The sequence below is a fragment of the Mauremys mutica genome, chromosome 5, assembly GCF_020497125.1.
Source record: "Mauremys mutica isolate MM-2020 ecotype Southern chromosome 5, ASM2049712v1, whole genome shotgun sequence".
NCBI classification, from domain to species: domain Eukaryota; kingdom Metazoa; phylum Chordata; order Testudines; family Geoemydidae; genus Mauremys; species Mauremys mutica.
Window position 1 is genome coordinate 49109553 of NC_059076.1, and position 27117 is coordinate 49136669.

The 27117-nt window shown below is 40.6% G+C and overlaps 1 protein-coding gene across 2 annotated transcripts in view; it reads left to right on the forward strand.

Annotated features, from left to right (window-relative positions):
* Nucleotides 1-27117, forward strand: part of JADE1 (jade family PHD finger 1) — a 103519-nt gene that overhangs the window by 23155 nt on the left and 53247 nt on the right. The window contains exon 1 of one of the 2 annotated variants that reach the window (XM_045018081.1): nt 18037-18262. The exons of the other annotated variant lie outside the window; for it this stretch is intronic. The gene's annotated coding sequence lies outside the window, so the exon portion shown is untranslated. Of the gene's footprint in view, nt 1-18036; nt 18263-27117 lie in introns of those variants that run through there. 2 annotated transcript variants of the gene reach the window in all.

Consider the following 27117-nt stretch of genomic DNA (forward strand, 5'->3'; position numbering starts at 1 on the left):
TACATCTAGTACAAGCTCAACCATTTCAGATGTGGGGTAGTGAGGCAAATGACCATGCCTCTGGAACAGCCTCTGCATAACGGGTGTATGGTTGAGGATGCTGCATACCTAATGAATGGCTGCTCATCTTGTGATGGTCTATCAGGAGGATTTTACTAACTGCACACTGCTGACCCTGACTGAGGCTATTGAATGGCTTAGACATGTGATACCTACCAAAGGTCTTTTGATATACTCTTTGACATTTTTATTATTGACTTATACATCTCTGTTTTATCTCCCTACTTTCTATAGTGTATTTCAAACTTTTCTTCCACCTTTATTGTACCACTTATGCATTCACTAATAATAACCCAGGCTAAAACTACAGTGCCTTGTCCCCACTACAGCAGGATAGCTAATATGCATTTGTTATCTTACTGTAAAAAAACAAACAACACCCCTACCTTTTTTGGCAGTAACGGCAAAGCCATAGGATTACAGTTAGTTATAGTAGCTGAAATCTGTGCAGGGCAGTTACTTACTATATGCCTATTATGAAATAGATACAGTGCTTCCATAGCCAGGAGAGAGCCATGTTATCCAGTTTTCCTGAAATCTTAAAACCAGTGAACAAAGTTCATTGTTTTTGAACATAAAAAGAAAATTTAAACAACCATACATGAATTGCCAACAGGTGTAATGGTCTCACGGTAAATATATCATTAGGCTGCAAAATAGATAATTCTAGTGATACTGTGGCCTTGTGTTGAATTTACCATGAGAAGATAACACTTACTGGTGACCTTCACTGTATGTTGCTAAATATTGCCTCACTGTATCTGAATACAATGCCTATTTTCATGTAGTATAATTCATAAAGGTAATACAAAATGCTTTACAGAGAGCGTCAAACAGAAGTGGAAGTTCTTAAAGAAAGATTTAAACCATATTCTACCTGCATATGAAGTCATTGACATACATGAACCAAATGAACCACCTAGAGGTCAGAATTTGGCCGTTAAAAAGGGGAAGTGACTCAATAGTGCACAAAGAGTGGGGAAAGTGTTCCAGATAAATGGGCCAACCCAGGTTTCCTTGTTTTTGTTTTTTAAAGACCTTCAACTGTGCTGTAGGAAATCTATCAGAAGAGATAAGAAGGAAGTCCAGTCTGCAGAAGAATGGGTGGAGATGAAGTCAGATGCAGAATGGAATGAAATGCAGGCAGTGTCTGGAAAACCCAGAAGTTAATTTAATTGATTCTTATATATATATTTGAGACTTGCTGGTCTCATTCAGCTCAATTGAAAGACATCTTTAAATGAGCTGTGAGAGAGGGACACTAACACTATGGCTAATCTATAGTTGCTTTTCCATAAAGCTTTATAGGTTTAAATTCAGTTGTTGTGTTAGGGCAATGTTCAAAAACTGTTCTTTAGAGTAGACATTGTCCTAGACTAAAACATGATTATTCTAATATGTTTTGTCCCTATCCACAGTGGTCAACTAAAGCCTCTTAGATGCCCATATGACAGTAAAGATAGGGAGTTCCTGATTGCAGCTACTACTGAATAGATGCATGAATACAATAAACTTTGTAAAAAGGGTTTTAGCCCTTGAAATACTAAGCAGCATTAATTAAAGGAGCCTGATTAATTAAAGAAGCATTAATTAATGGAGAAACTCCCAAGGGAACTGTAACTGCCAGAGGGAAATGACCATGGATATAGTTATAATATGGTAAAGAAACTGAAATTAAAGTGCATCTCTCAGATCAGTATAAAGAAACAATTCTGTGTCCTGAGTTGCTGAATTGCAGCTCAGTGCATTATTTTTCCAAGTTTCTCAAATCTATGATTGGATCAGCAAGTGCTTTTGCAATTAAATTAAAGGCTTTCTCAGCTGAGCCATACACAAGAGCAAGAATGAATAATTTGATCTTGGAAAGATTTGTACTTTGCAGGGAAATTCTTTGGAGATGCCCTCTCATTGTTCTTATTAGAGAGCCTTGTGTTCTTTGAAGGCTTTTGTAGCGTTACATAAATGTGTATCTGGTGTAACTCTGTAAGTCATGCATAGAACGTGAGGACTTGTGGCTTCCAAAAGAAAAGGGAGTATTCACCTTGCCTAGCACTACAGTACTGGGAATCTAGAGTAGGTTTCATAGTCTTGAGGATTTTAAACGATTGTTTTTCATGATGTATCTTTAAAAAAAACCCAAAATTGAGTGTATTTTTTTTCAAAAAGTGGCAGATTGACGTCAGAAATATAAACCCTCTGTTTGTCCACAAAATAAGGACACACTCAACCTGGTCTAGATTCACATCAGTGATCTGAAGGCTAAAAGATCAGGAGCCCATTTTCAATCCTTTAAACCATCCAATCTTTTCTTCTAGATTAATTTTGTTTACAAAAAGTGCCTTTCTCTTGTGCCATAGTTAAATATTCACAGAAGGGAATTGTTATTACTTGTGTGAGCTGTGTCATTTTTTGTAAGAATTTTATGTCACTCTTTATGGCTGTTTTCATAATGAAGCAACTGCACAGCTGTTGGGATGTCATTTGTATTCAGTATAGTTTACTTTTCAGAATTACAAGTGGAGTTGGGTTTTATTTCTTTCTCCTGGGTTTAGCACTTGCAGGTACTACTATGCCACACTACATCCAGCATTGTTTGCATCATTCACGATAAGTAAGGCTAAGATTATGTCATGGAGGTCACGGAAGTCACGGAATCCCTGACTTCCAGAGACCTCTGTGACCTTTTCCGCTTTGGCCCCAGTGTGGCAGGGCTGGATCTCCCAGCCACTGTGGGCCCCCTGCAGCTTCCAGCTGCCACGGGTGGATCCCAGAGTTCCCAGCTGCAGACCCCATAGCTCTGAGCTGCCATGGGTGATGAGGGCCCTGGAGCTGCAGCAGTGGTAGATGCTGGACACTCCTCCATCCCCATTTTGTCACAGTTATTTTAGTTAAAAGTCAGGGACAGGGCATGGGTTTCCATGAATTTTGTTTATTGCCCATTACCTGTCCAAGACTTTTCCTAAAAATAACCGTGACAAAATCTTAGCCTTAATGATAAGCCTACAGCCATATTCCCTAAGACTGTGATCCTGTTAATGTCTGTAAACTAATCAGGATTGTGTATGGTCACTACTTGGGTGGGAAACATCATAGGAAAAACCCCGGTTCTGCAGAAATGTTGTTTAGTGATTTGCTAAACAGTGCTCTTCCTTATAAGTTGGTATTCAATCAGGGGCCCAGTATATGTTATGAGGCACTCTCCTATTTGTGGTGATGCCTTCCAGATGTCAGACTCTGACCAGCCATGGTAATTAAAGATACCCAGACAACTTCTGTAAGTAGAGGAGCAGTAACATTGTTGTTCTGGCCAGATTCCTATTTGGGTAATAATGGGAGATGAGGGGAAACCCAAGCTGTAATCTGGATCCAGCAATCCAGAGAAATGAACTTTGAAAACTTGTCTCTTGTGGAGTGGGGACAACACCTGAACATGCTGGTTCCAATTGTGATAAACTCTGGGCTGACTTTACTAAGTGAAGAATTCTTATAGAATAAGAATTCTAAGTTTATAAACAATATCAAAGTGTTAAAGTAACACCAACAATTGGCAAAATGCCTAAAATTAGAAATAAAGCCGGTAAATTAATGTTTCTTCCCATGTGGCAGCATGGCCTCTCAGACAGTATTGTGGAAACATGACTCTCACATCCTTTCGGCTGCAGAAAACTCCAAGGGGACTTTAGAAATGACTTTTACAATAGTCAGTGAAAACACTGATAAAGGTGTAGCTCTCCATTGTCACCCTTAGAAAACAAAATCATGGGTACGTCTGGAAGCTAAGCACTGTGGAAAACTAATGGCTGTTGGCAAAAGCAGAAAGTCAGAAATAGCTGGGGGAGAGGAGGAGGAATTGATCAGAGGGGCCACCGGAAGGCAGGAGGCGCTGAAGGAAGTGGGGCAGAGGGGCAGTTGGCTGCCAGAGGATGCTTTGCATACGCTAATTTTTTTTTCCGTAGGTGCTCCAGGACCACTCATATAACTTTACTTATATGAGTGGTCTTATTGAAGGCCATGGGACTATTCACTTGAGAACAGTTAAACACATGTCTAAGAATTTTGCAGAAGCAGGGCCAATATTTGCCCCAATTTGTGTTTGCAGCTTGAGTAGCTAGATGTCCAGCTACCCAATTTTCACATGTAAAGGCTGGATTTTGGATACACAACTTAAGTGCAAATTTAAGTGGGTTGAGGCCACTTTGAAAATTAGACCTAAAGACTGAGAAGGCATTGCTGTGCAGCTTCCTAGCCGGTTTTCCTCGAACTATTTTAGAGTCAATTTCTCTGAAGTACAGGCAGCAGGGTTATTAGTGACATCTGTACTAGAGTGATAACAGTGCTGTGACTTAAGTCAAGAAAAAATGAGAAACCTTACTAGCTGCTTGTGCAAATTTTCCTCCCGAGGAAATTCTTGTGGTTTGCTGTCCCTGTCAATCAGGGTAATATGCCTGTACATTTCACCTTTCAGAAAATATATTATCTGTTTCTACTAATGCCTGCAATATTTTGAACCCTGTCCAAAAGCAAAATAATCCCTATATATGCAACACTGCAAAATGACTGAACACTGGGAAAATGTGAATCAAACACATTGGCACCACTCATCAGGGTTTAAAAAATAAAAAGTGAAGAATTGACTTGGAAATGGCTTGTGCTGGTCCCATCCATGAAATGCCAGTGCTGTTCCCAGAAAAAGGAGTGAAGCATAAAGCTGCACTGAACATGTTTCTTCCCTGTTCTTTATTTTTGCCCTTTTAAAAAGGTGAGATATACACAAAATTGGCAAGGCTTTGCTTTTCATGTAAATATGGTGATCTATAATGGTCTAGTTCAGAGCTGGGAATATTAACTAAATTCTTTATAAATATTCGACAAGAAAAAATTTGGAAAATGTGTATGTACCTTCAAATTATTCTCCCAGCGTACAGAGCTAGGCGAATAATAGGGAAAAAATCAATAAGTGGAATTCATTAAATAAATTAGTGGTTTTGACAAGGAAACTTTTAGCATCCTAGCTTGCCAGTCAGCAAGCACTCAAACTGTTGTAAAGGCTAGGTGTAGAAGGTTATGTTACTCTTTAGTAATTCAATATAAGGAATTTCACTGCAAAATGTTTTCTTCATTTTCTTCTCATGCATGCAGAGTTGTTTCAGCTGCTTAGGTGTTAGCCTAATGTGTTCTGTAGTCATCTTTTAATTTCCCCTCCTAAAAAGGTAAAGGAACATTTTACAAATTCCTTCAGAAAATACAATCTAGTGTAGGAAAAAAGAATGTCCCAGGGCAAACATTCCTCCTGTATTCATACTTGGAAGTAAATATGTAAAACACATGGGATGAAAAGCAAAGGCTTTTAAATCAAGGTGCTATTGCTAATTAGGCTTCTTAGGGCTGGCTGGTAGACTCAAGCCAGTTCCTATTGCTTTCCCAAAGGCAAGATCACAAGGTCATATGGTTTATCTTGATACATAAAAATGAACTGCTTTGCAGAAGGTTGTTTTTCTTCTTTTATGTTGCCTTGGGCTGCTGATTCCAGGATGTTTGCATAATATGACAGTCCTCCTCTTTATTTTCTGTCATACTTTGACTTTTTTTTTTTACTTTGCTAGTGTCTTTCCGTGATAAAAGAATAGAAAATACATTGTTAATTGTAATAGAAAAATATAAAAAAACCACATTTATGATTAGTTTATACATATGTTTATACAAAGGCTTTTATGAAAGCTATATTCTGAGTGATTGAACAGGGTGAGGTGTAACAACCTCCAGTCAATACACAACCAGGACAATAAAGTTTCATCACTAACCAGTGTTAAAAGGGACCGTCTTTTCATTAATAGTTTTTAAAACAAGTTTTTAAAAAAAATGTTGTTCAACTGCTTCTCAATGGGAGTATATGTGCTGAAGACTGTGCCTTGCTAAACTGGGGCCTCAGTGGTACCTTTTAATTGATAGCAATGCAGGAAAGGAGGCAGTAGAATAAAGGCCCAGTCTGCTAAATACACACAAGTAACTTTGCTCCTTTAAATGTTTGCAGGATATGGACCTAAATTTGAACAGAAGTTAAATAAGTGTGGGTTTAGTTTCTGTTATGAGAATATAACTGGTGTAGTGTAGTATATCCCTTGTAAAGTATAATTTAAATTGTTGCTGCTGTACATGCTAAAGATGACACATCTTTTTAAGCCCTCTGTTTACTCATTCCTTGTTTGCTCTTTCAGGCTGAAGTAGTCTATGATATTTAAAGAGAGAGAGAGTAGAATATGTTGGGGATGTTACATCAACTTATTAAAAAATGCAAATAGCATGTAATTTGAAGGGCAATAGCAGTATGTTACTGGCTCTGGATTATAAAATGAGTGAAATCTGGGCCCTGCTGGAATCTGTGCCAAAACTCTCATTGACTTCAATAAGGATAGGATTTCAGTCCCTGTTTTTATTTTAATGGACACTTACAATGTGTAGTTGAATCTAGGGAACTTTAAAAACAAGGCAAATATTAGTGCCTTTTACCTTGAAAACAACCATTATTTCTCTTAATAGGCTTGTGCATTTCCTAACCATCATTTTGTAGCTGGAGTGTGTTTATTTCAATTATTTGTTGTTTAGTACTTGATTTATGGCTTTCTTCCTTGAACAGTTGCACAAGCTTTCCAGACAAAATGTAAAATGCTTTATACGAACATGTCTGCAACAACCATAAAAAGAATGTAAAATGTTAACTAGCTATGTAGCAGAGCAGACAAGTTAAATGATCACATTATGGAATGAATATGATTGGTTATTGGGATTCTTTAGTGGGACAATATTTCTGGGTGCATCTGTCTGCATACTCCAGAAACCAACATTTGTTCTCACAGAATGACTAAGGGAGTGTGCAATTGCGAATTTGGTTTCTGGGCCTCATTGTGCAAGTTGCTAACTGCCTCCTGCAAAAGTTAGGGTGGCCTCAATTCCTGCTGACTTCTATGGCTGAAATCAGGGATGCCTGCTGGCAATCTAATGCCTGGTGGTCAAGACTGTGTGTGTGTCAGCTATTGCTGAACACAAGCAAATTGCAGTATTTTTCAAGACAGTACTTCGAAATACCGGTATTACTTTGTAAAGCACTTTGAAATACATGGTCTTTGAAACGTATGGAATAAAATTAAATTATATATAGATAGAACCAAATCCCTGGCTCAAGGTACAGCTTCAGGAGATGTGCAGGAAGTGGGGTTGAAGAATACTTCCCCTCGGGCCATGGAATGGCTGAATAGCCATTCTATCAGGATAATTTATGTATAGATGCCAGAATCCAGGAAGAGTCGACATTAGGTTCAAAACAACCTGCTGATGCTGCTGTTAGTTGTAGTGCATGCATGCATGCCTTCTGGGAGGTCTGGGCTTTTAAAGGCTGCCCTGAAAGCACCTCCTGGAGACTCCTCCTCTACATGTGGAGTGAGTATGATCAGGATGAGAGCCACTGGGGCCTAGTGCCCTGAGAAAGCTGGAGTATGGTCCAATGGGGAAGAGCTGGCAGACTCTGTACTTATGCCTAGCTCCCTGCTGGTGCTGTTTCTGGTGGGGCTGAATATTTTAGAAGCATAGCAGCATTGAACTGTCCCTGGATATTTACTGAAGGACACACATCCTCACTGCAGAATTTATTCTACTCCTGGCCTCCTCTTTGCATTTCTTTGAAGCAGCAGCAACATTTCCCCATTGGTGACATTGGGGAGAGTTACAAATACCAATATAAAGCAACAAAGAGTCCTGTGGCACCTTATAGACTAACAGACGTATTGGAGCATAAGCTTTTGGAGCATAACTTTCTACTACATGCATCCAACAAAGTTGGTATTCACCCATGAAAGCTTATGCTCCAATAAGTCTGTTAGTCTATAAGGTGCCACAGGACTCTTTGTCGCTTTTTATAGATCCAGACTAACACGGCTACCCCTCTGGTACTAAATACCAATATAGTTGGCACATTTAAAAATCAATTACCATACACCAGTGCTCACCTTTATTGTGGCACTTGTAATATCTCCTACACTTAGAATAGGGCCTGCCTCAGATACCCCAGAAAATGTAACTACTTCAGATGGAAAATATCCAGGGTTTAAAGACATTCACCATAGGAAGCAAAAGGTAGGTACTTTTGTAATTGTGAGGCTTTAGGCATTTCAGCTGAAGAAACAGATGTTTACCCAGTGCCAAAATCTGTCAGCACAAGCAGAGCAGATTTTTCATTTTTTGCTTACTTGAATCAAAGTTCACAGGAGCCAGAGTAACAATTTAATTTCCAAGTCTTCATCATTCCTTATGTACGTTATTAAACATATCTTTTGAAGCCCTGGGTTTGGAATAACGGCAGAGAAGATGCACCTTCTAATAAGTAATCAGCTCCTTTGTTTGATGTTTTTGTGATATAATTTCAGAATTACTGTTATGAATGGTATTAAATGACTCCAACGCCATCTACATCTTGAACATTTCCTTCATCTGCACTGAGAATTTACCAGGCAGCTGTTTGAGTTTCTTCCTTTGAATAGATTTAAATGCAAAGACCATGTCACCTCTGAAACTGTCACTGTAATACTTTCTTAAGTGAAACATTTGAAGAAACCATCCCAAGGTCTGCCTGAATGCAGGTGACCATCGGTTTATGAAAGGCTCTCATTTTCCTGAACCTGCAACACAGATTCCATTTTAGACATGCAGTACAGAATTACATTGTTAACAACAGTTTGGTAACTGCATGCATAGTTTGTTGTTGCTGTTGTTTTAATAGCATAGAAGGAAAAGGGTATGCAATTTTGTGGCTAGAGATTAGGACTGGGAGTTAAAGTATCTGGGGTCTCATCTTTGCCTTATTAAATCCCTTACTATTGGTGCCTCAATTTCTCCATTTGTGAAATGGGTAGAATACTAGTCTCCAATCTGACAAGGATATTGGAAGGCATGCTTACTTAATGTCTGTAAATTGATTTAAGATATTCAGATGAAAAGTGCTATATAAGTGGACATTATTAGTTGATTATTTTTTATTTGCTGTTGCATGAAAATCCTTAAGCATCTTTCTTTTAAAAATATGTATTATCTTCTTCATAAAGGACAAAAAACATTCAAAACCACATACTGTATTATTCCAAACATCAACAATACATCACATATTTGACATATATGGCTAATTATTCTGGTTATTACATACAACCATTGGGTCAAATGCTAAAATTCCCATTCAGACCTCAATCACACTGGATTTTTGCCTGAGAAAGAACTGAATATGGTCTTCAGGACTTGGCAAAATGTTAGTAAAATACCATTGACCTGAATTGTAATGTCAAATGGTTGTGTTCAGTTACACAGTCTAATTAAGCTTCTTTTTAATAGCATTTTACTTTTCTTTTTTTGAGGGCTGAATTTTCATGCTTTGGATTTCACTTCTGCTAGTACAAACTTTTACACACAAATATACTTTTGCCTGCACTTTGCAGGACCAAATATCTGCAAGAAAAGAGAAAGGACAGGACAACAGGCATTGCAAACACAAAGGTGATTTATTCTTGAGCTGCTGGGCACACACACAACCTGTAGTTCCTGGGCTCACTGGCTTGCAGATTGAGAAGACAACTTCTGCTTCATGGTGTTTACCACACAGGGGCTGTGTAAGGTCCCAATCTTGGAGTTAAATGTGGACGTAAATTTTTGCAGTATTTGGCCTTAGTCCTGGGCAGATTAAGCAATGGAATGGATTGGTGACTACATTACATATGCTGATACTTGTCCTTATCTCTTAAACAGTCCAACACCTAAGCACAAGTGTTAGAACTCGCACCCACAAAACTGGAGCCAGTTTGTTTTAATCAGACATTTGTACAGGTGCAGGTGTTAGACTACTTAAAGAGTGCATGTGTGTGTTAGGACTATTAGCAAAGTGTAGGCATAAGTATATGAATATGATTTTGTGGGAGCACGAGTTCAGGCTAGGTAGAGGCCTGGCTGAAATGATAACCCTCTGAAAGCCTTACTAAATAGCAAGATTTAAGTTCATAGGATAGTTTGATTACCCTTTTACTTTTTATGAGGCTGATTAAAACATCTTAATCTGATAATTTGCATGTTCTAGAGCGAACCAATGTTCTTGTTGCATTATTTGGAGCTTGAGATTTGTTTCCTCAGCTATTTCTGCTTTGTGTAAACAGTCAACAATTGAAAATAATTGTGTAGCAGACAGCTATTGTTTGTTTATACATCAACACTTACTCCTCTGTAAAGAGAGAGTTTTTCTGACCCCAGTTACCTAGTATCTGGGTAAGGGGAGCTGGAATTTATGAATATTTGATCTAGAACAGCTGCTAAACTGTAGACTTATTGAAGTTAATGGAAGTTTGTTATTTTTTTCTATGGGACCAAAAGAGGACCTTTTGAATATTCAGGCAGATTTCCCCCCTTTAATAATGAATCATTAACAGCCCCACAAGAGGATTAGAGTATTGATAGCTGATGATATACAAGCTGAAGTGGGAATATTTCTTTTGTGAGTGAAATTTCTCCTTTGTTCTTCTCTCTATTTACTGCGTAATTGTTCCCCTGTGATGTTATGTACTGTATCTTTTTTCCAATTGTCATCATCTGGTTTCAAGTGTTATTTATCACTAGTATCATGAGTGGACTTTACCTGTCATGCACAATCCTTGCTGGAGTTGTGGTAACACACAGTAAGAATTGGCTGTGGGTCTGTATACTCAGGACTCTTACCACATCTGTACTATTTGGCTAATGCAGATTATTTCCTGTGCACCTTTCTGTGACATGGGCAATGCTGGCACAAGTGCAGAAAGGACAGCTGGACTCAGCCCCATTGGGAAACCCCACACTTTGGAAGCTCCTTCCTGAAGCACTTGCTTAACTTAAGTTCTTTTCTCTATTTACTCAGCTTTAATAGCATGAACTCCCTATAATTTTCTAACTCAAAATGAAAGACTTGTGATCTTTTAGAGACTGTCGGAGACATCACTTTTCCTGGTCTGGCCTCAACTTAAACTTTACTGAACTTTGAGTGAATCATGGGATTTGGAAGAGGCTGTAAGGAGAGATCACAAGTAGAACTAGCTCAAGGACAGTTCTATAAAACACCAAGTGGAACTTAGAGAAGGACAACATGGGATGCTCCTTCCAAGGTTTCTGCTCTTTCCAGAAAAATTCCCAAAATTGCTGGAGCAGCCTAGCAGCCAGTCTTACTTCTTCAGTTTGATCTTTCTAACTCTTAGTCTTAAACATCCCAAGTTGAAATTGATAGACTTGTAAAAGTTAAATGACTTCAACACTGGATTTTTATTGACTCGATTCCTTCCTCTCTGATTGGTACTGCCACTGTACTATATTTAGCAAGGTTATCATAACCCATTTTTGCTGCCATCTGCAATTGGAAGAATGGCTTTAGATTCTTTTGAACCATTACATTGATCTTGTTGTTACACATATCTTTCACTGCAAGATTGCCATCTGCACGAACACAGTTTAATACTGCAGTTGAAGTTAAGCTAGATTAGATAGCTTAATGTGTTGCTTGATGAGCTTCCAGATAGGAGCATGTATTTACTTTGACTAGGACTGAATCTTGTGGCTGAAGAATTCTCATTTGTGTGAGGTTCTCTTAGTCCATCCTACCTATGCTTGGGGCACTGCCTTACTTGCCAGTCAAATCTTTCATCATGTACAAAAACCTATTGTTGACTTTAAAGGTGATGCATCAATTTCATCCTGCCTACCTCAGAGACCTACAATTTAGCTCCCTGCTTAGTAGCTCCCTTGAGGTTCTTGTTCTGCTTGTTTCCTGTCAGCTCCTACTTTTAAATTGAAATCATTTGGCAATTTGTGTTTTTAGTAGCTGTGATTCTAGATTTTGGAATTCATTATCTTTGTATATTTGCCTAGCCTTTTCCCTGTCAACTTAAAATTAAGATGAATATATATCCATTTTCCTTAGAGACTAAATTTTATTTGTAAAAGCAGCTTAATACTTTTGCATGAAAGGTGCCATAGAGGCATAAATTGTATCACATTGTGTAGTATATAACTGCATAAAAGAGAGAGTGTAGTTCAGTGGTTAGAGCTCTGAACTGATAGGCATGACTTCTGGTTTTACCAATAGCTCAGTGGTTTGAGCATTGGCCTCCTAAACTCAGGGTTATGAGTTCAATCCTGGAGGGGGCCGTTTAGGAATCTGGGGCAAAAATCTGTCTGGGGATTGGTCCTGCTTTGAACAGGGGGTTGGACTAGATGACCTCCTCAGGTCTCTTCCAACCCTGATATTGTATGATTCTATGATTTACTGTGTGACTTGTGCAAGTGACTTCACTTCTATATGACCCTGCTTACCAATATGTAAGATTAATATTATAATCCCTACCTCACAGGGCTGTCATGATACATGTGTCTGCTCCACAGTATAGGTCACTGAGAGCAAACTACCTCAGTCTTCTATTCTCTGTCATGCGCTGAGATAATGAGATAATGACCTCCCATTTAGGGTGACCACCTTTTCAAAAAGCAAAAGCGGGGGCACATGCAGGAGGCTCCCCTGTGGCCGTATCTCTTGCCCCTCCTCTTCCCCTGATCCCCCGCCCCCTGCTGCTCCTCATTCCCCACAAGGCCTTGCCCCTTGGCCAGGCTGGAAGCTGGAGCTGGGCTGTGATAAGAGCCGCCAAGGAAGCCCGGGCCTCTGTGGGAAGCCCCAGATCCTCCAGCTGCCGTGGGCAAGGTGCTGGGGTGCCAGAGAGCAGCCCCCGGCCTGTGTCCCCATTCCCCCGAAGCACCCACTTCAGCCCTGCTCCACTGGGAAGAGGCTGGCACTGCCCCTGAGCCTCGAGTGGCGCACCAGGGAATCTGGGACAAATGCTGTTCTGGAGTCATTTAGCTGGCGACGGGGACTTAAATGCTGCATTTCAGGACTGTCCTGCCCAGGGGCGGCTCCAGGCCCCAGCACGCCAAGTGCGTGCTTGGGGCGGCAGGCCACGGGGGGCGCTCTGCCGGTCGCCGGGAGGGCGGCAGGCGGCTCCAGTGGACCTCCCGCAGGCGTGCCTGCGGAGGGTCCGCTGGTCCCGCGGCTCCGGTGGAGCATCCGCAGGCAAGCCTGCGGGAGGTCCACCGGAGCCGCGGGACAGGCGACGGGCAGAGCGCCCCCCGCTGCGTGCCGCCGTGCTTGGGGCAACGAAATGGCTAGAGCCGCCCCTGGTCCTGCCCAATTTGGGACAGGTGGTCACCCTACTCCCATGACAGCTACATTCCATTAGAATAAAGGAACTGTTAACCACAAGAATGAGACTCCTGAGTGCAACAGAAAGAGCTTTCTCTGAGATTGACCCATGAATCTGGGACTCACTCTCAGAAGACCTCAGCTGCAGAGCAAAATGCAAAACCCCACTTCTTCAATCCAGTCTTCTCATGACAACATCCCACCCCTTGCCTGAAATTGAGTCCCTAAACACAGGGACGGAGGAGAAGAGAGGGAACCATATGTGCACTCTTTATAATTTTGTGAGATGTTCAGATACCACACTGTGTTCAGTAAAAGAAACCAGACAGATATATAGGATTAGACAGAATTATGGCTAGATGGTGCCTTTAAGGTCAATACATATTTTAGGAGTGTGTGAAGGAGCCACATGGCTGAAGGAGATCCAGAACAAATTCTAGCTGAATCATCCAGAATTCTTCCATGGGCTCCAGGGAAACAAATACTGCAGCAGGAGATTTACTACCCATTTGCAGAAGTATTTGTGACAGTTGCATGAGAGGCGGTAAGGAAGCTGCTCTCTTTCTTGGTGCAGGACAAGAGAACAGATGAGAAAATGTTGTGCTTTGCCATATTTAGAAGTATTAAAATATAACATTATACAGTTTATAAGTACAATATATTTATATCTATATATGGCAAAATCTTATTCATCATGCTTATGTAGTAGTTGAATTGAAGTCAAAAGGACTGTTCATGTTAGGCAAACAGGCTTTGGCCCAATTGTGTATCTTATCTATATACCCTATACATATCCCATCTCTTACACAGCAGATGCAAGAGCTCTGCTGGAATTCTTACTCCTGAAGATCAGATGCTGGGTCAGCATTTTGTTCTTGCCTTCAGGTTTCTAATCTTAGTGAGAAAGGAATGGGAAGGGGGAATTGGTCTTTATAAATTGGGGCTAAAAGAGCAAAAGGATAGATTAGAGTTGTAAGTGGTACTGTGACTGAGTTAAACAGTGGTGGGGGGAACTCAAGTTCATTAGCTCTGCTTTCACTTTCATAGGACAAGACTTCTGCAGGGACTAACGTGAAGGATGTCAAGCATAAAAGGAGTAACTAGTGTTATCAAATAAAGAATGAAACACAATAGGAAGAACAGACAGTGAAAAGGTTTTAGCAGATGCTGCTGCAGCATTACATCTCCCCTTAAAATTGTAACAGAGATATAGTGGAAAGCCATATTTCTTCCTCCTGGCCTTGTTTCAGCTCAGAAACAACAGTATGTGGTATGAATGAAGCAACTATATAAAATACTCATAGATTTGAATAGTTTAGATGCAATTTTAATAAGTATTGAATACACTCGATGTGCAGTTTGGGGGCAGGGGCCATATCTTCTTACTTGTTTGTATAGAACCTAGCAAAATGGAGCCCCCATGCTAACTGTATTCTCTGGGTACTACTTGGATAGAAATAAATCATAGTAATGATACATTATTATTTCACAGAAGGAAGAGAGAGGCCTTGAGTATTGTGGTGCCTGAGAAATTTTATTAAAACAAGATATTAAGTAATCTCCTGATTGGGGATATGTCCTATAAAAGAGAGAGGGTGAAATCCTGTTCCCATTGAAGTCAATGACAACATTGCTATTGACTTCAGTAGGAGTAGGATTTTACCTATAACCTGGAGAGCTGCTCAAGAGTGGGGTAAAAGATAATAGAGGGCTCTATTAGATCTGTCTCTTATTTTGTCACTTTTTAACTTCTCTTTGATAAGTTAAGTAGATTTTGTAGCAGCGTAATTATTTTGGCTAGGGTATGATTTTTTTTTATTATTTTTTTTTAACCAAAAATAGTTACACTGGTACAACCCCAAGTGTGGCTTACTCTGGCATAGCTTATTTACCTTCCTGTAGGAGAATAGCTGTACTGGGTTATAAAACACCTTTACACCAGTATAGTTGAAGTGGTACAGCTTGTGTATAGACAAGTCCTAAATCCATCACTGTAATGTGATTTCCACACCACAAGTCATGCTTGTAACTTCTTAAAAATCTTTCTCTAATTTTTCAACATACTTCTTAAAGTGTGGACACTAGTACTGTCTCACCAATGCCATATATTTCTCCTTACTATTCCCCTGTTTATATATCCAAGGATTGTGTTACTGGGAGCTCATGTTCAGTTGGGTTTCTACAATGACTTCTAAGTTCTTTTCAGTCACTGCTTTCCAGGATACAGTCCATGATCCTGTAAGCACTGCCTACACTCTTTGTTCCTAGACATATGAGCTTGTACAACACCAAGGTAAGTGCTAATGACTCCTAATATGCAAGTCAGAATTTAGACATTCATTGTTATATTTTTGTTTTACATAAAAAGGCAATGAACTAAGAAAGAGGGGACAAAGCAACCAGAAATCCAAGGAGAATGAGGCAGGATGGTTCTAGTCTTCATCAACAGAAGGGAGAATACTTGCTCAGAGTTATCACAAAGTCAAATTTTCCACTCCTTTTTTGAAAGGGGTCAGGAAGATGGGAACTGGTGGCTGAAAGTTATGATAGGATTAAGTGATTTTAAAATAATGTTATAGTTTGTCTATTGATTGATCAATCTTAGGGTTTTATACTACTGCCCATCACCATAGTATCTGAGCACCTTTCATATAATATAGATTGGTAGTCCCTAGTGAACTTAATGAGTTCTTTTCTTATTGGGTTATGAAAAGCTATGTTGTATGGTTTCTGTTTGTGTGTTTGTTTTGGGGCAGAGAGAGTGGTTGATGTGGTAAAGGGGGAAGAGTTTATCAAACAGGAAAGTACATTTCCTACAGGCAATCACCCTTGTGTGAGGGTGCCACATGAGTGTTTCCAGGCACTGATCCTGGAAAACACTCAGGAGAGTAACTTTTTATGCATGCAGGTAGCCTAAATTATATCAATGGGATACTGATGCAGTTATGACATTATTCTCCTGAGTAAATGTTGGCAGAATTGGGACTTAAGGTCCTGGGATAATAAAGTTAGATAATAGATTTACAATGGTATGTGAATAAAGCTAAACAACACATGTAAATAAAAAGCTGGGGGAAGAGAGCCCCATTCTAGGCTCCCAAACCTGAAGACTGCTAATGCTGTTTTTCTGGGGAGGAAATAAATATACAAATAAAATTTGTATTTGTTTTGTTTTGTTTTCACAGTGAAAACATATTCACAAAAAAGAGGATATTTTTGCAGTTCTGTTTTGTATATTTCAGAAAGTGTAACAATGGGTCCAGTTCTGCAGGTGGATGGGTGGGTAGATGTATGATGTGCCTGGATAAATTGTTGATGAATAGCAGAGCAATTCCTTTGCTGAACTAAGGTGTGACTTTCTGGCACACAGGATAAAAGTACTGCCCTGGGGAGCTGCATTAATGTGTAATAATGTATTTACTGTCTTTGGAATTATTTTCCACAGACAGCTTTATTTCTATATTTGAGATTATAATACAGGGGTAGGCAACCTATGGCACGTGTGCCGAAGGTGGCACACAAGCTGATTTTCAGTGGCACTCACACTGCCTGGATCCTGGCCACCGGTCCGGGGGACTCTGCATTTTAATTTAATTTTAAATGAAACTTCTTAAACATTTTAAAAACCTTATTTACTTTACATACAACAATAGTTTAGTTATATATTATAGACTTCTAGAAAGAGACCTTCTAAAAACATTAAAATGTAGTACTGGCACACAAAACCTTAAATTAGAGTGAATAAATGAAGACTCGGCACACCCCTTCTGAAAGGTTGCTGATCCCTGTTATAATACCTGTTCTCTATATTATTATTCTTTCCGGGCTATACCCAGGAACTCTGTGTAAATGAAGAGATTCCACTGTTTTCCCAGGGAAAATGAATTAACGGACTGAGGAAAAGCATTTTATACTGAAAATTATTCTCAGTTCTGCATTTAAATGCCCTCTTTTCATAATGAAAACTTTGGCAAATAATTTGATACTGATTCATAATACATGTTTTCTAAATTGTATTTTAAAAGAACTAAATTTGAGTTTCAAGACATTTTGGCCTAATTTTCACCCATCTCTCCCCAGTCTCCTATGGCAAAGTTTGAGAAGCAGAAGGGTTAGAGTGGGGAACTGAGAATCAGAAGTCAGTTCTAATCCTTGCTGTGACTAATACTTATTGTATGAACGTGGGCAAGTTATTTAATCTCTGTGCCTCAGTTTCCCTTTAAAAAACAGAGCCCTGGCCATGGGGCTGGGATGGTGTGAGGCATTAATAAATTAAGTTGTGAAATATTTTGAGATATTTGGAAAAAAGTGTTCATTGGTACATATTAAAAATAACAGTAGCAATACCTTGTGCAAACATGTATAAGTAATTTCCAGATGCAAATCTATTGCTTTTACTATATATGACAGTAGGAGTGGAATACAGGGCTGCTCTCAAGCAGTGAGTAACAATTTTGAATGAGTAAGACTTCAAGCAACGGGTGAGTTCGACTGGAAACGTCTCAGTGCAAAATATTCTTCATCACAAGAGGGAGATACTTCAGTAAAATCCATTCAGAAATGAAGGCGCCTCCCTGCAATTGTAAATGGAGCCCGACCTCTCCAGTGAGGGCTGTGAAGAGTTAAATCAGACAGTTCCTAAGTGTTGTAGTCTCTCCTCTTCCCCACCCTGTTTTCCCCCCTCTCTGTTCTCTCTCTCTCTCTCCTTCTAGTTTTGGCAGGGGATTAAAGTAGCTCCCCCCTGTGGCAGCAGTGACCCAGAAATGAGTTTGATTCACAGAGTCCTTCCTCCATAACAAGTAAAAACGTCAGTCAGTGTGTGTGTGAGTGTATGTGTGTGTGTGAAGGGAGCCACAATCTGCTCCCACTCTCCAGTGCTTGTCTGAACTCATGAGGCAGCACAGACCCCTTCGCGCAGAGAAACTCCAACCTCACTGGCAACCATCGCGGCAGCAGCAGCAGGTAACTGTGTCCAGATTCTGACTCTCCTCCTCGCCGCCGCCGCCGCCGCAGAGTGAGCCGGGGGAGCAGCCAGCACAGCCATATTTGATGGGGTTTTGTTGCTTTGCTTTGGAGTTCTCCAGAAGCAGCTAGAGAGCAATTTAATGCCGAAGGTCGCTGCCTAGTGGAAATAATATAGTACGTCATTAATATGGCGCCAAAAGATTTGCTTCTTGATATGGAGCGAGGGGAGGCAGTTGAGTTGCAGCTTCACTATCCCACAAGCAACTTGTGCATTGCTGGGGCGGGGGGGGGGGGGGAGCGGTGGGAGGAGGAAATAGATGATTATTTTGCAGCTTTGAGAAACGATGTGATGTAGGGAGTGTTGCGCTAGCTGGTTTTCATTTTGCTGCAGACTTTGCAATGGCAAATAAGGCTCTTGCAGCTTTCGAGGTGCACCAGCTAAATTAACACAGTTCTGCACTTAGGTTTTTTATTTTGTATGTATTTGACTTTGCTGTAGTTTTTTTTTAATGAGAGTGGAAAGGGGAGTATCCTGAATTAATCAATGCTGCATCAGCCTGGTCGAAAAGTAAAAAGCATTGTATCAACTTGGTAGACAGATGGCAATGGCAGAGCGCAGGTCCTTTTAGATGTAGACCTATAGACAGGGGGAGGGATGGCCATGGCCAGTATCTGTCACTGTGTCACCCACATGTCCAAAATATCCATTGCATCAATTCAAGGGCGGCGAGGGTGTTAGTTTGTGTGCAGGCAGCTTTACAATTACCCAAATCGTGTTTGGATTTTACTTGCAGTAGTTTTAAAAAATGCTTGGAAAGTATAAAAGCCGGTGAAATTAGGCAGAAGTTTCCTTTTGGAGCAGGAGAGCGTTGGCCAATTAGTCGTGAACTTATGGCGATTGTGATTGTAGGCACTAATGGGCATTTGTGGAGGAGGTGTAGGGGTTTAGCATATTGCCACATCCATTTATTTTCAGCCGAGTCCGAGTGTACAGTAGCTCCTGGTGGAGAGCAAGTTGTAGCAGCCTTGAGTGCACGTGTTGGGAGAGTGTGAGTGTATGGAGGGAAGGTGTGTGTGTGTGTGTGTGTGTGTGAGTAGGGAGGAGGTGGGGATGGTGGTTTGGCTGCTCGGGCTCTGCTGGGTGGCAGCAGATTCTCTCGGTGCCCAGCGCTGCTGCTGCTGCTGAATGATGGCTGCGGGCAGGGGCTGGAATGCTGACCCGAGATTCAATCCCCTCGGAACGGTCTCGTTTGCTGCAGCGATTCGACACCCCGCTAGCCTCCCCCGGCGGGAAGGAGGCGGGGTTTGCCTCATCGGGCTTCTCTGTGCTGGGTCTGGGAGGGGGTTGGGGCGACTGCAAGCAGGTGCACGGCGGCAGTAAGAGCGGCCAAGAGGCTTCTGAATTTCTCCGTTCAATGCGATCCTTCCCAGTTCCACCACCCCACTCCCGCGGGAGGCTGGCGAGTTCAAATCCACGCGGGGTTCCACTGCACAAGCAAACACGTGCGGGTGGTTGATATAAACTTCTGCAAGCCATTTTCGTTCATTCAGGGAGAGATCGGGGGCTAGATTCGGCCCACAACTACCCCGTGCAGTCGCATTCAGACAGGGATGCCGCTTGCGTTTAGTGGGGGTGGCACTTAAATAACCCCGATCCTATTATGTGCACTGTAGAATTAATCATTGTGGTGGCACATTAATTTCCCCAGTAGTACGGTGATGGGGACAATTATGCATTACAATAAATAGTACAATTCATAATCGTTAGTATAATCATAATAAATACAGTGAATTGCAATGGCTATTGCCGATGAAGCTCTTAAATCTCCCAGATGTTATTGGAATGCATATGTAGTTATAAGGATATACTAATGAAATCAAGAGGTGGTGCAAAATGTCTGTAAGATTTTTCAGGTGTAAGGGAAGACTTTCGCTCTTAATAGCTCCCCCTCTTCCTTTACCAAGGCCTTGACAAGGAAAATGGATGTAGGTTATGGTGTTTTCAAATAAACGCATCATTTCGATCTAACGGGCCATCCTTGGCGTCCCCAGAGTGCAGCGCAGGCGATTATTCCAGTTGCTGAAATTAGACAAAGCCGCCCTGCTGCTGCTACTCGTATCCCTGGACTCCGTTCGTTGCATGCTCAGATTTTGCAGATTTTCAGGCTTTGGATCTTGATTTTTTTCCCTTCGGTATTCATTAGCAGTTTATGGTGCGGATTTTATTATTTTGGGGAGGGTGGTGGTAGAGGGTGGTGTGTATTTGTTTGCACCGCCTGGTGGCTGGTTTCCTATGACAAGAGGTGATACACAGTTTCCAGAACTGTCTGGCAGTGGGAGGAGAGACCGACAGAAAACGAGCTCAAGTCTCAGTGCTGCTGCGAGTCAATCCTAGTCTAAATCGTCCCCCCCCTCCCCCTCCCCCTCCCCCTCCCCAGACATTGCAACATGGAGAGCCGGGGGTGGAGATGGGGAGGGTTGCATGGCCGTAGCAATGATCTGGATTTGGGAAACAGGGAGGTGAGCAGGGGGCATCAAGTTTGATTTGCAGCTGAGGTTGAGCGGATTGGTGCATCCGGTGGCAGGGGAGGAGCAGAGGGAGAGGGACAAGAGGAGGCGGGGGAGATCTGGTCAGTTTCATATGGAGACAAACAGGGGAGGTGCAGATGATACGGGATTTTTGCCTGCTGTACACGAAGGTGCTATAATCGCTAGAAGGGTTTAGTCCGGCGACAGCCGCGCTGTTGGGAGGGGGGTGGGTTGTAATACTTTCTTCCCGGCTTTTCCACCTCCCTTCCCAGTCTTTGTTTGTGTCTGATGCCTCCGTCCGGACCTCACAGTACGAGCAGCCTCCACGGCGGCGCTGCGAGCCCACGGCACCGGTATTGGCTGGCGATAAATGAGCTCTGTGTTGTGTGGATCGGGAAAGCTGGGTGGGTTTAGGAGGCATGACTCTACCTCTTAGCAGCTGCCGCCCCAGCATGCTAGGAGCTCCGAGTGGGAACGTATATTTGAACCAGAAAGCGCTGATAAAAATAAAGGGTGGTGTTTTAAGAAAACATGCAGCAGAATTGCTTCATTACCAGAAAAGCAGACTTTAAACATGGCCTTAAAATGAGCCTCCCAAATAAGGAAGCCTTCCTGTAACCAAGGCAGTTCTAGATTTGCAGTCCACTATCCCAGCTGTGAATATTTGTTTTGATCACATATGCAAATTATTAACGTTACTAAATGATTTTTTGACAATTATTTAACTTTCAAGAGCTCTGTTCTTGGGAACTAAGGTGTCAGTATAGGAGGTTTGGGAACAAATTGATAAGCCAGTAATAACTCACCAGAGCAGATGGTATCCACCCAAGAGTTCTGAAGAAACTTGAATATGAAGTTGCAGAACTATTAACTGTGGGATGTAATCTATTGCTTAAATCAGCCTCTGTATTGTTTTTTTTTTTAAAGATTCCAGAAGTGATCCTGGCAATTACAGTCCTGTAAGCCTAACTTCCGTACCAGGCAAATTGGTTGAAATTATAGTAAAGAATAGAATTATGAGACACATCGATGAACACAGTATATTGGTTAGGAGTCAACGCGGCTTTTGTAAATGATGAGGCATGATTTCTCATCTGTTAGATTTTTTTGAGGATATGAACAAGCATTATGTGGACAAGGGTGAGCCAGTTGATATACCTGGACTTTTAGAAATACTGACAAGGTCACACACCATTACGCCAAAGGTTCTTATGCAAACTAAGTAGTCATGGGATAAGAGGGAAGGTCTTCTCATGGATCAGTATCTGGTTTAAAAACTAGGAAACAAAAAAGAGTGGGAATATTAATGGTCAGTTTTCACAATAGAGAGAGGTAAATAGTGGGGTCCCTCAACGGTTTGTATTTGGACCTGTGCTGTTCAACATATTCATTAATGAATTGGAAAAAGGGGGATGAATAGCGAGGTGTCAAAATTTGCAGATGATACAAAATTACTCAAGATAGTTAAGTTCAAAGCTAACTGCAAAGAGTTGCAAAGGGATTTCACTAAACTGAGTGACTGGGCAATAAAATGGTAGATAGGCAGCAGGTTTAAAACAAATAAAAGGAAGTTCTTCTTCACGCAGCGCACAGTCAACTTGTGGAACTCCTTACCTGAGGAGGTTGTGAAGGCTAGGACTATAACAATGTTTAAAAGGGGACTGGATAAATTCATGGTGGCTAAGTCCATAAATGGCTATTAGCCAGGATGGGTAAGAATGGTGTCCCTAGCCTCTGTTCGTCAGAGGATGGAGATGGATGGCAGGAGAGAGATCACTTGATCATTGCCTGTTAGGTTCACTCCCTCAGGGGCACCTGGCATTGGCCACTGTCGGTAGACAGATACTGGGCTAGATGGACCTTTGGTCTGACCCGGTACGGCCTTTCTTATGTTCTTATGTTCTTATTTATATGCAGCTCTTTGTAGCTTGAATGCTTGTATCTCTCACCAACAGAAGGTCCAATAAAAGATTTTACCTCACCCGCCTTATCTCTTGTAAAATTGCAGATGAAATTCACTGTTGATAAATGCAAAGTAATGCACACTGGAAAAAATAATTCTGATGAGAGATACAAAATGATTGGGTGGTAACACTCAAGATCTTGGAGTCATGGATAGCTTTCCGAAAACATCTGATCAGTGTGCAGCAGCTGCCAAAACCACACAAAAATGTTAGGAATCATTAGGAAAGGGATAGATAATAAAACAGAAAAAATTGTAGTACCACTGAATAAATCCGTGGTACACTCACACATTGAATACTGTGTGATGTTCTGGTCACCCCTTCTCAAAAGAGATTTATTGGAAATGGTAAAGATACAGAGAAGAGCAACAAAAATGGTTAGGGGGATTGAAACAGCTTCCATACGAGGAGACATGAATAAGGATGGATTAATTGATAATTGCCCAGTTTTGTTCATTCTCTCTGAAGCATCTGGCATTGGCCACTCTCAGAAGACAGTATACTGGACCATTGGTCTGACCTAGTATGGCCTTTCTTATGGAAAGTAACATACCTATGATTAATTTTCCGCTGCAGGCCCTTTCCTTTTAAGTAATGATTTTTATTCTAATAAAATTAATCTGATGCCAGCAAGCAGAGGCTATGGTGGATTTTCAGACCTATCACTCATCAAATAATAATGGGCCATGCCTTGACACAAATGACTAGTTTATGTAGCTACATGAAAGTTTTAAACATAGATATCTGCCCTTTGGATAGTTGTTACATTAGAAGTTATGGTAATCGAATAGCAACTTACCAACAGTTGTTTTCCTTTTATTTTCAAGTTTAACTTTTATTTTAAATAATAGATGATTAGTATCACACCCATTCCCAGAGAAAGAGGTTTAACTGTGATTTGGTTCAACTCTTTTCAAGTAATCATTCTCTTTTAAATAAACATGCTTGCAAGCCCTAAGACCTTAATAAATATTACACTAAAATATGTGTGGTATGATTCTGTTTCTAGAGATTCTCACACTCAGTGGAATATTCTGTTCAGACAGTAAGGGGTGTGCATTTTAGTGACAGGATTCTCCCTGCAGAGGCAGATTTCTCCCCACTGCCTTTTTTAAGCTATGGTTCATACATACGTTTACAATGAAATAATAAAAAACACTTTCCCTCATAGCTGCAAATTTCCCTTTTAGCTTCTCCTGTTTCATTTCTAGATCACAGAAATATTATATTAAAAAAAATCATCTGCCCAATGCTTTTTCCATATGCTCAGTGCTACCTCTTAACACTGCTGCTACCTGCTAGAATTGGCTCAGTTGACAGCTCACTCTAGATTGAAGCAGTCAGTAACTAATGAATGAAGGGTGGGTTAAATTAATAGGTAGGGTCCAATTTCTCATTCCTCTATACCCTGAGTAGTCATTTACACCAGTGCAAAGGCAATGTAAAATGCTACCAAAACCAGAAGGGTAGCATATTGCACTTACTTTGCAGTGTAAATGAGTACACAAGTGGTAAAGCAATGATAATTGACCTGATAGAGCCAAATTCTGCTTTAATTTATCCGGGTGTAGATTTTGAATAGCTCTACTGAAGTCAATGGAAATACTCCAGATTCAGATGGAAAACATATTTGGCCCACATATTTCCCATGCAAGTTTGTGAGGGCTTGTTCTCCACATATCAAGTCTCTGTGGCCTTTGTACTGCAGAAATGCCCAATATCCCTTTAAAGACAGAATGCTGTCTCAAGTTATATTTCTTGTGTGCATGAAAAAATGGGATAGCAGAGTATTTTAAACTTGTTCAAGATGAGTTCTAATGTATCAGCATGGATTTTATTGGGATATTCGTTTTGATTTGGGTTTATACCTCTTTTCACATATCTGTCTGTAATATATAAAGCACAGTGTTTTCTGGGTGGTATCTGTTGGTGAAGGGAATTAGAAAAGCTGTTTAAGGGATATAGTAATTGGAGACTAATGTCTTCATCCACCATTCGGTTGATTAAGACTAGATTATTCTTTGCTTCCCATTTGTACAAAAGTGTTTGAAGTGATCTCTTGTGTGCTGATGATAATTAGATCTTAGTGTAGTCAGTATCATTGCAATTAGTCTGTTACTTTCAAGAAAAGCTAATTTTTGAGTCTGTGTTCAGGGTGTACACCTGTCATAATTCTGCTTTCTTTCCTTACTGTCTCTGCAGCTGTTCAGTGTAGTTTATTATAGTGACACACATTAACGCTGTTATAGTTAATGGTCTGTCAGAGTTTGACTTATAAACTCTGTTTACGCAGAGGTTCATAAAATCATTAAAAAATTCTCTGGTGGGAAATATGATATATAAAAGCTTTGACCTGAGGATGCACATTTAATTTTTGTAAAATAATTATAAAAATCTTTCTGTTTAGTCATTAAAATAATAGCAGTTTGCCACTTTTAAATGACACCTTCTTCTCCAACCTACTTAGAAAGAACTCCATCACTTAGAACTTCAGGTCAGATTCAACAACCAAAAAAGAAAAAATTCATAGAGTTTTGTTACCAGGCAATTGAAGCATGAAAAATTCTATTTAGAGTGGGTGTACATTTTGTGCCATTGTTTACGTGACATTGTTCGGGCTTCTGTTCTGAGGAAGCTAGATTGCCTACTTGAAAAAAAAAACGGGGGTCAGATTTTGCCCTCAGTTCTATGTCTGTGCAATCCTACTGATTTCTGTGTGGATGAACAAGTATAACAAGAAATAATGTGATATCGGCCTTTAATTTAATCTTTATGTCCCTTCTTTCCTTTTCTAAATTAGCCTCTTACAGCACTAAGAAAAGCAAAGCCCAGAACAAAGGATTTGCGATACTGTAGGTTCAGATCCAGTATTTTGCCTCTGGCAATGGATCACTCAGAGGCAGGCCAGAAATTCCATGTCTTTACTGCACCTAGCCAGTTGTGTACTGGGAATGGATATTATACCGGACACCTTCAAAGATTTGGAAGTATGAGATAATTCTGAAGTAGGACATTGTATATTTGATTACCAATTAGTCATTTATTTGCATCATATTTTACAAATATTTCTGTTAAATAGGGATTGTCACTATGTCATATACACTAATGGCTCAGAAGTCGCCTCCCAGACTATTAAATAATATTCATTTTTAAATGGTGTGAATAGTATTCAGCACTTGCCCAATGCTTTACATCTTCAAAGCAGTGTACATAACTAGTGAATTAAAGTTTGTAGAGCCAGTGCAGTGAAAGAGGAAGAACAGAGCAACTTTAGTAGTCCAGTGATGTGACAGGTGGTGGTATGTCTCGGTAGGGAATAACGCCTCCTGGGCTCTGAGGAAGAGGAGAAAGCAGCAGCACTCGTTGCACCCTGTGCAAGTATAGTGTCTGCCATCCAGCTCCCAGTGCTGCCCTGATGTGGATAGTCAGTTTGTACGTGGTGGAGAGTCATAGGGTCATGACCTCCATGCCATCCAGACATGCCCTCATTGCTGTGTGCAGCATTTAGAGCAACACTGATTGGCCCAACACCCCTTGTGATCCAGGAGCAAGAGCAGCAGGGTCATGGCTGCCTCCAGTAAAACTGTGCTTTTAGGGCTCCCCAATCTCCACTTCCTTCTACACCATACTTGTGAACGGGCAGCTCTAATAAAGCCATTAGTAGACATAGGTATTGGCATACTATATATTGGTAGGTCTGTCTCACTACCAGGGAAGATGGTTGATCTTTGATGATAAAAGTATGTCGCTGGAAATTAAGCCACAACCTACATTGTTAAAGGAATGCAAAAGGTTTGACTTAAACATACAAAAGTTAGGATAGTTCTGAAGTTCTAGACTGACATATAGATCAAGCCTTTGTGCTTATTTATCATGCTTGATGTGTAACAATATTCTAAGACTTATACAGTATCAGGTCACAAAAAATAAGGACAAAATGTGAACTATAATCTGAATTACTTTGTTTTGGAGGTTTAATAAATGAGATTTCTGTGTTACTGTAAAGGTAAACTGCAGCAACAATTTAAATATAATATTCAACTATTCTGAGTCAAATTCTATTCTTATTAACACCAATCTAAATCTGGAGTAACTTTATTATCACTGGAATTCCTGCTGTTTACACTCGCATAACTGAGGACAAATTTGTCTTACAGGGAACATATATTGTAGAGTGATTACTGACTTTATTCCATTAGTGCCAAGTAGATTTTTGCCTTGGTTTTTCAATAGCTGGGATCGTGCTGGGGTTGAATACTTTGTGGCCAAATGCTCATTCATAGATAGGCAAGAACTTGGGAAAAGCAGGAGTAGAATGGTTGTAAGACTGAAATTATATTTGCTACCTTATACAAAGTT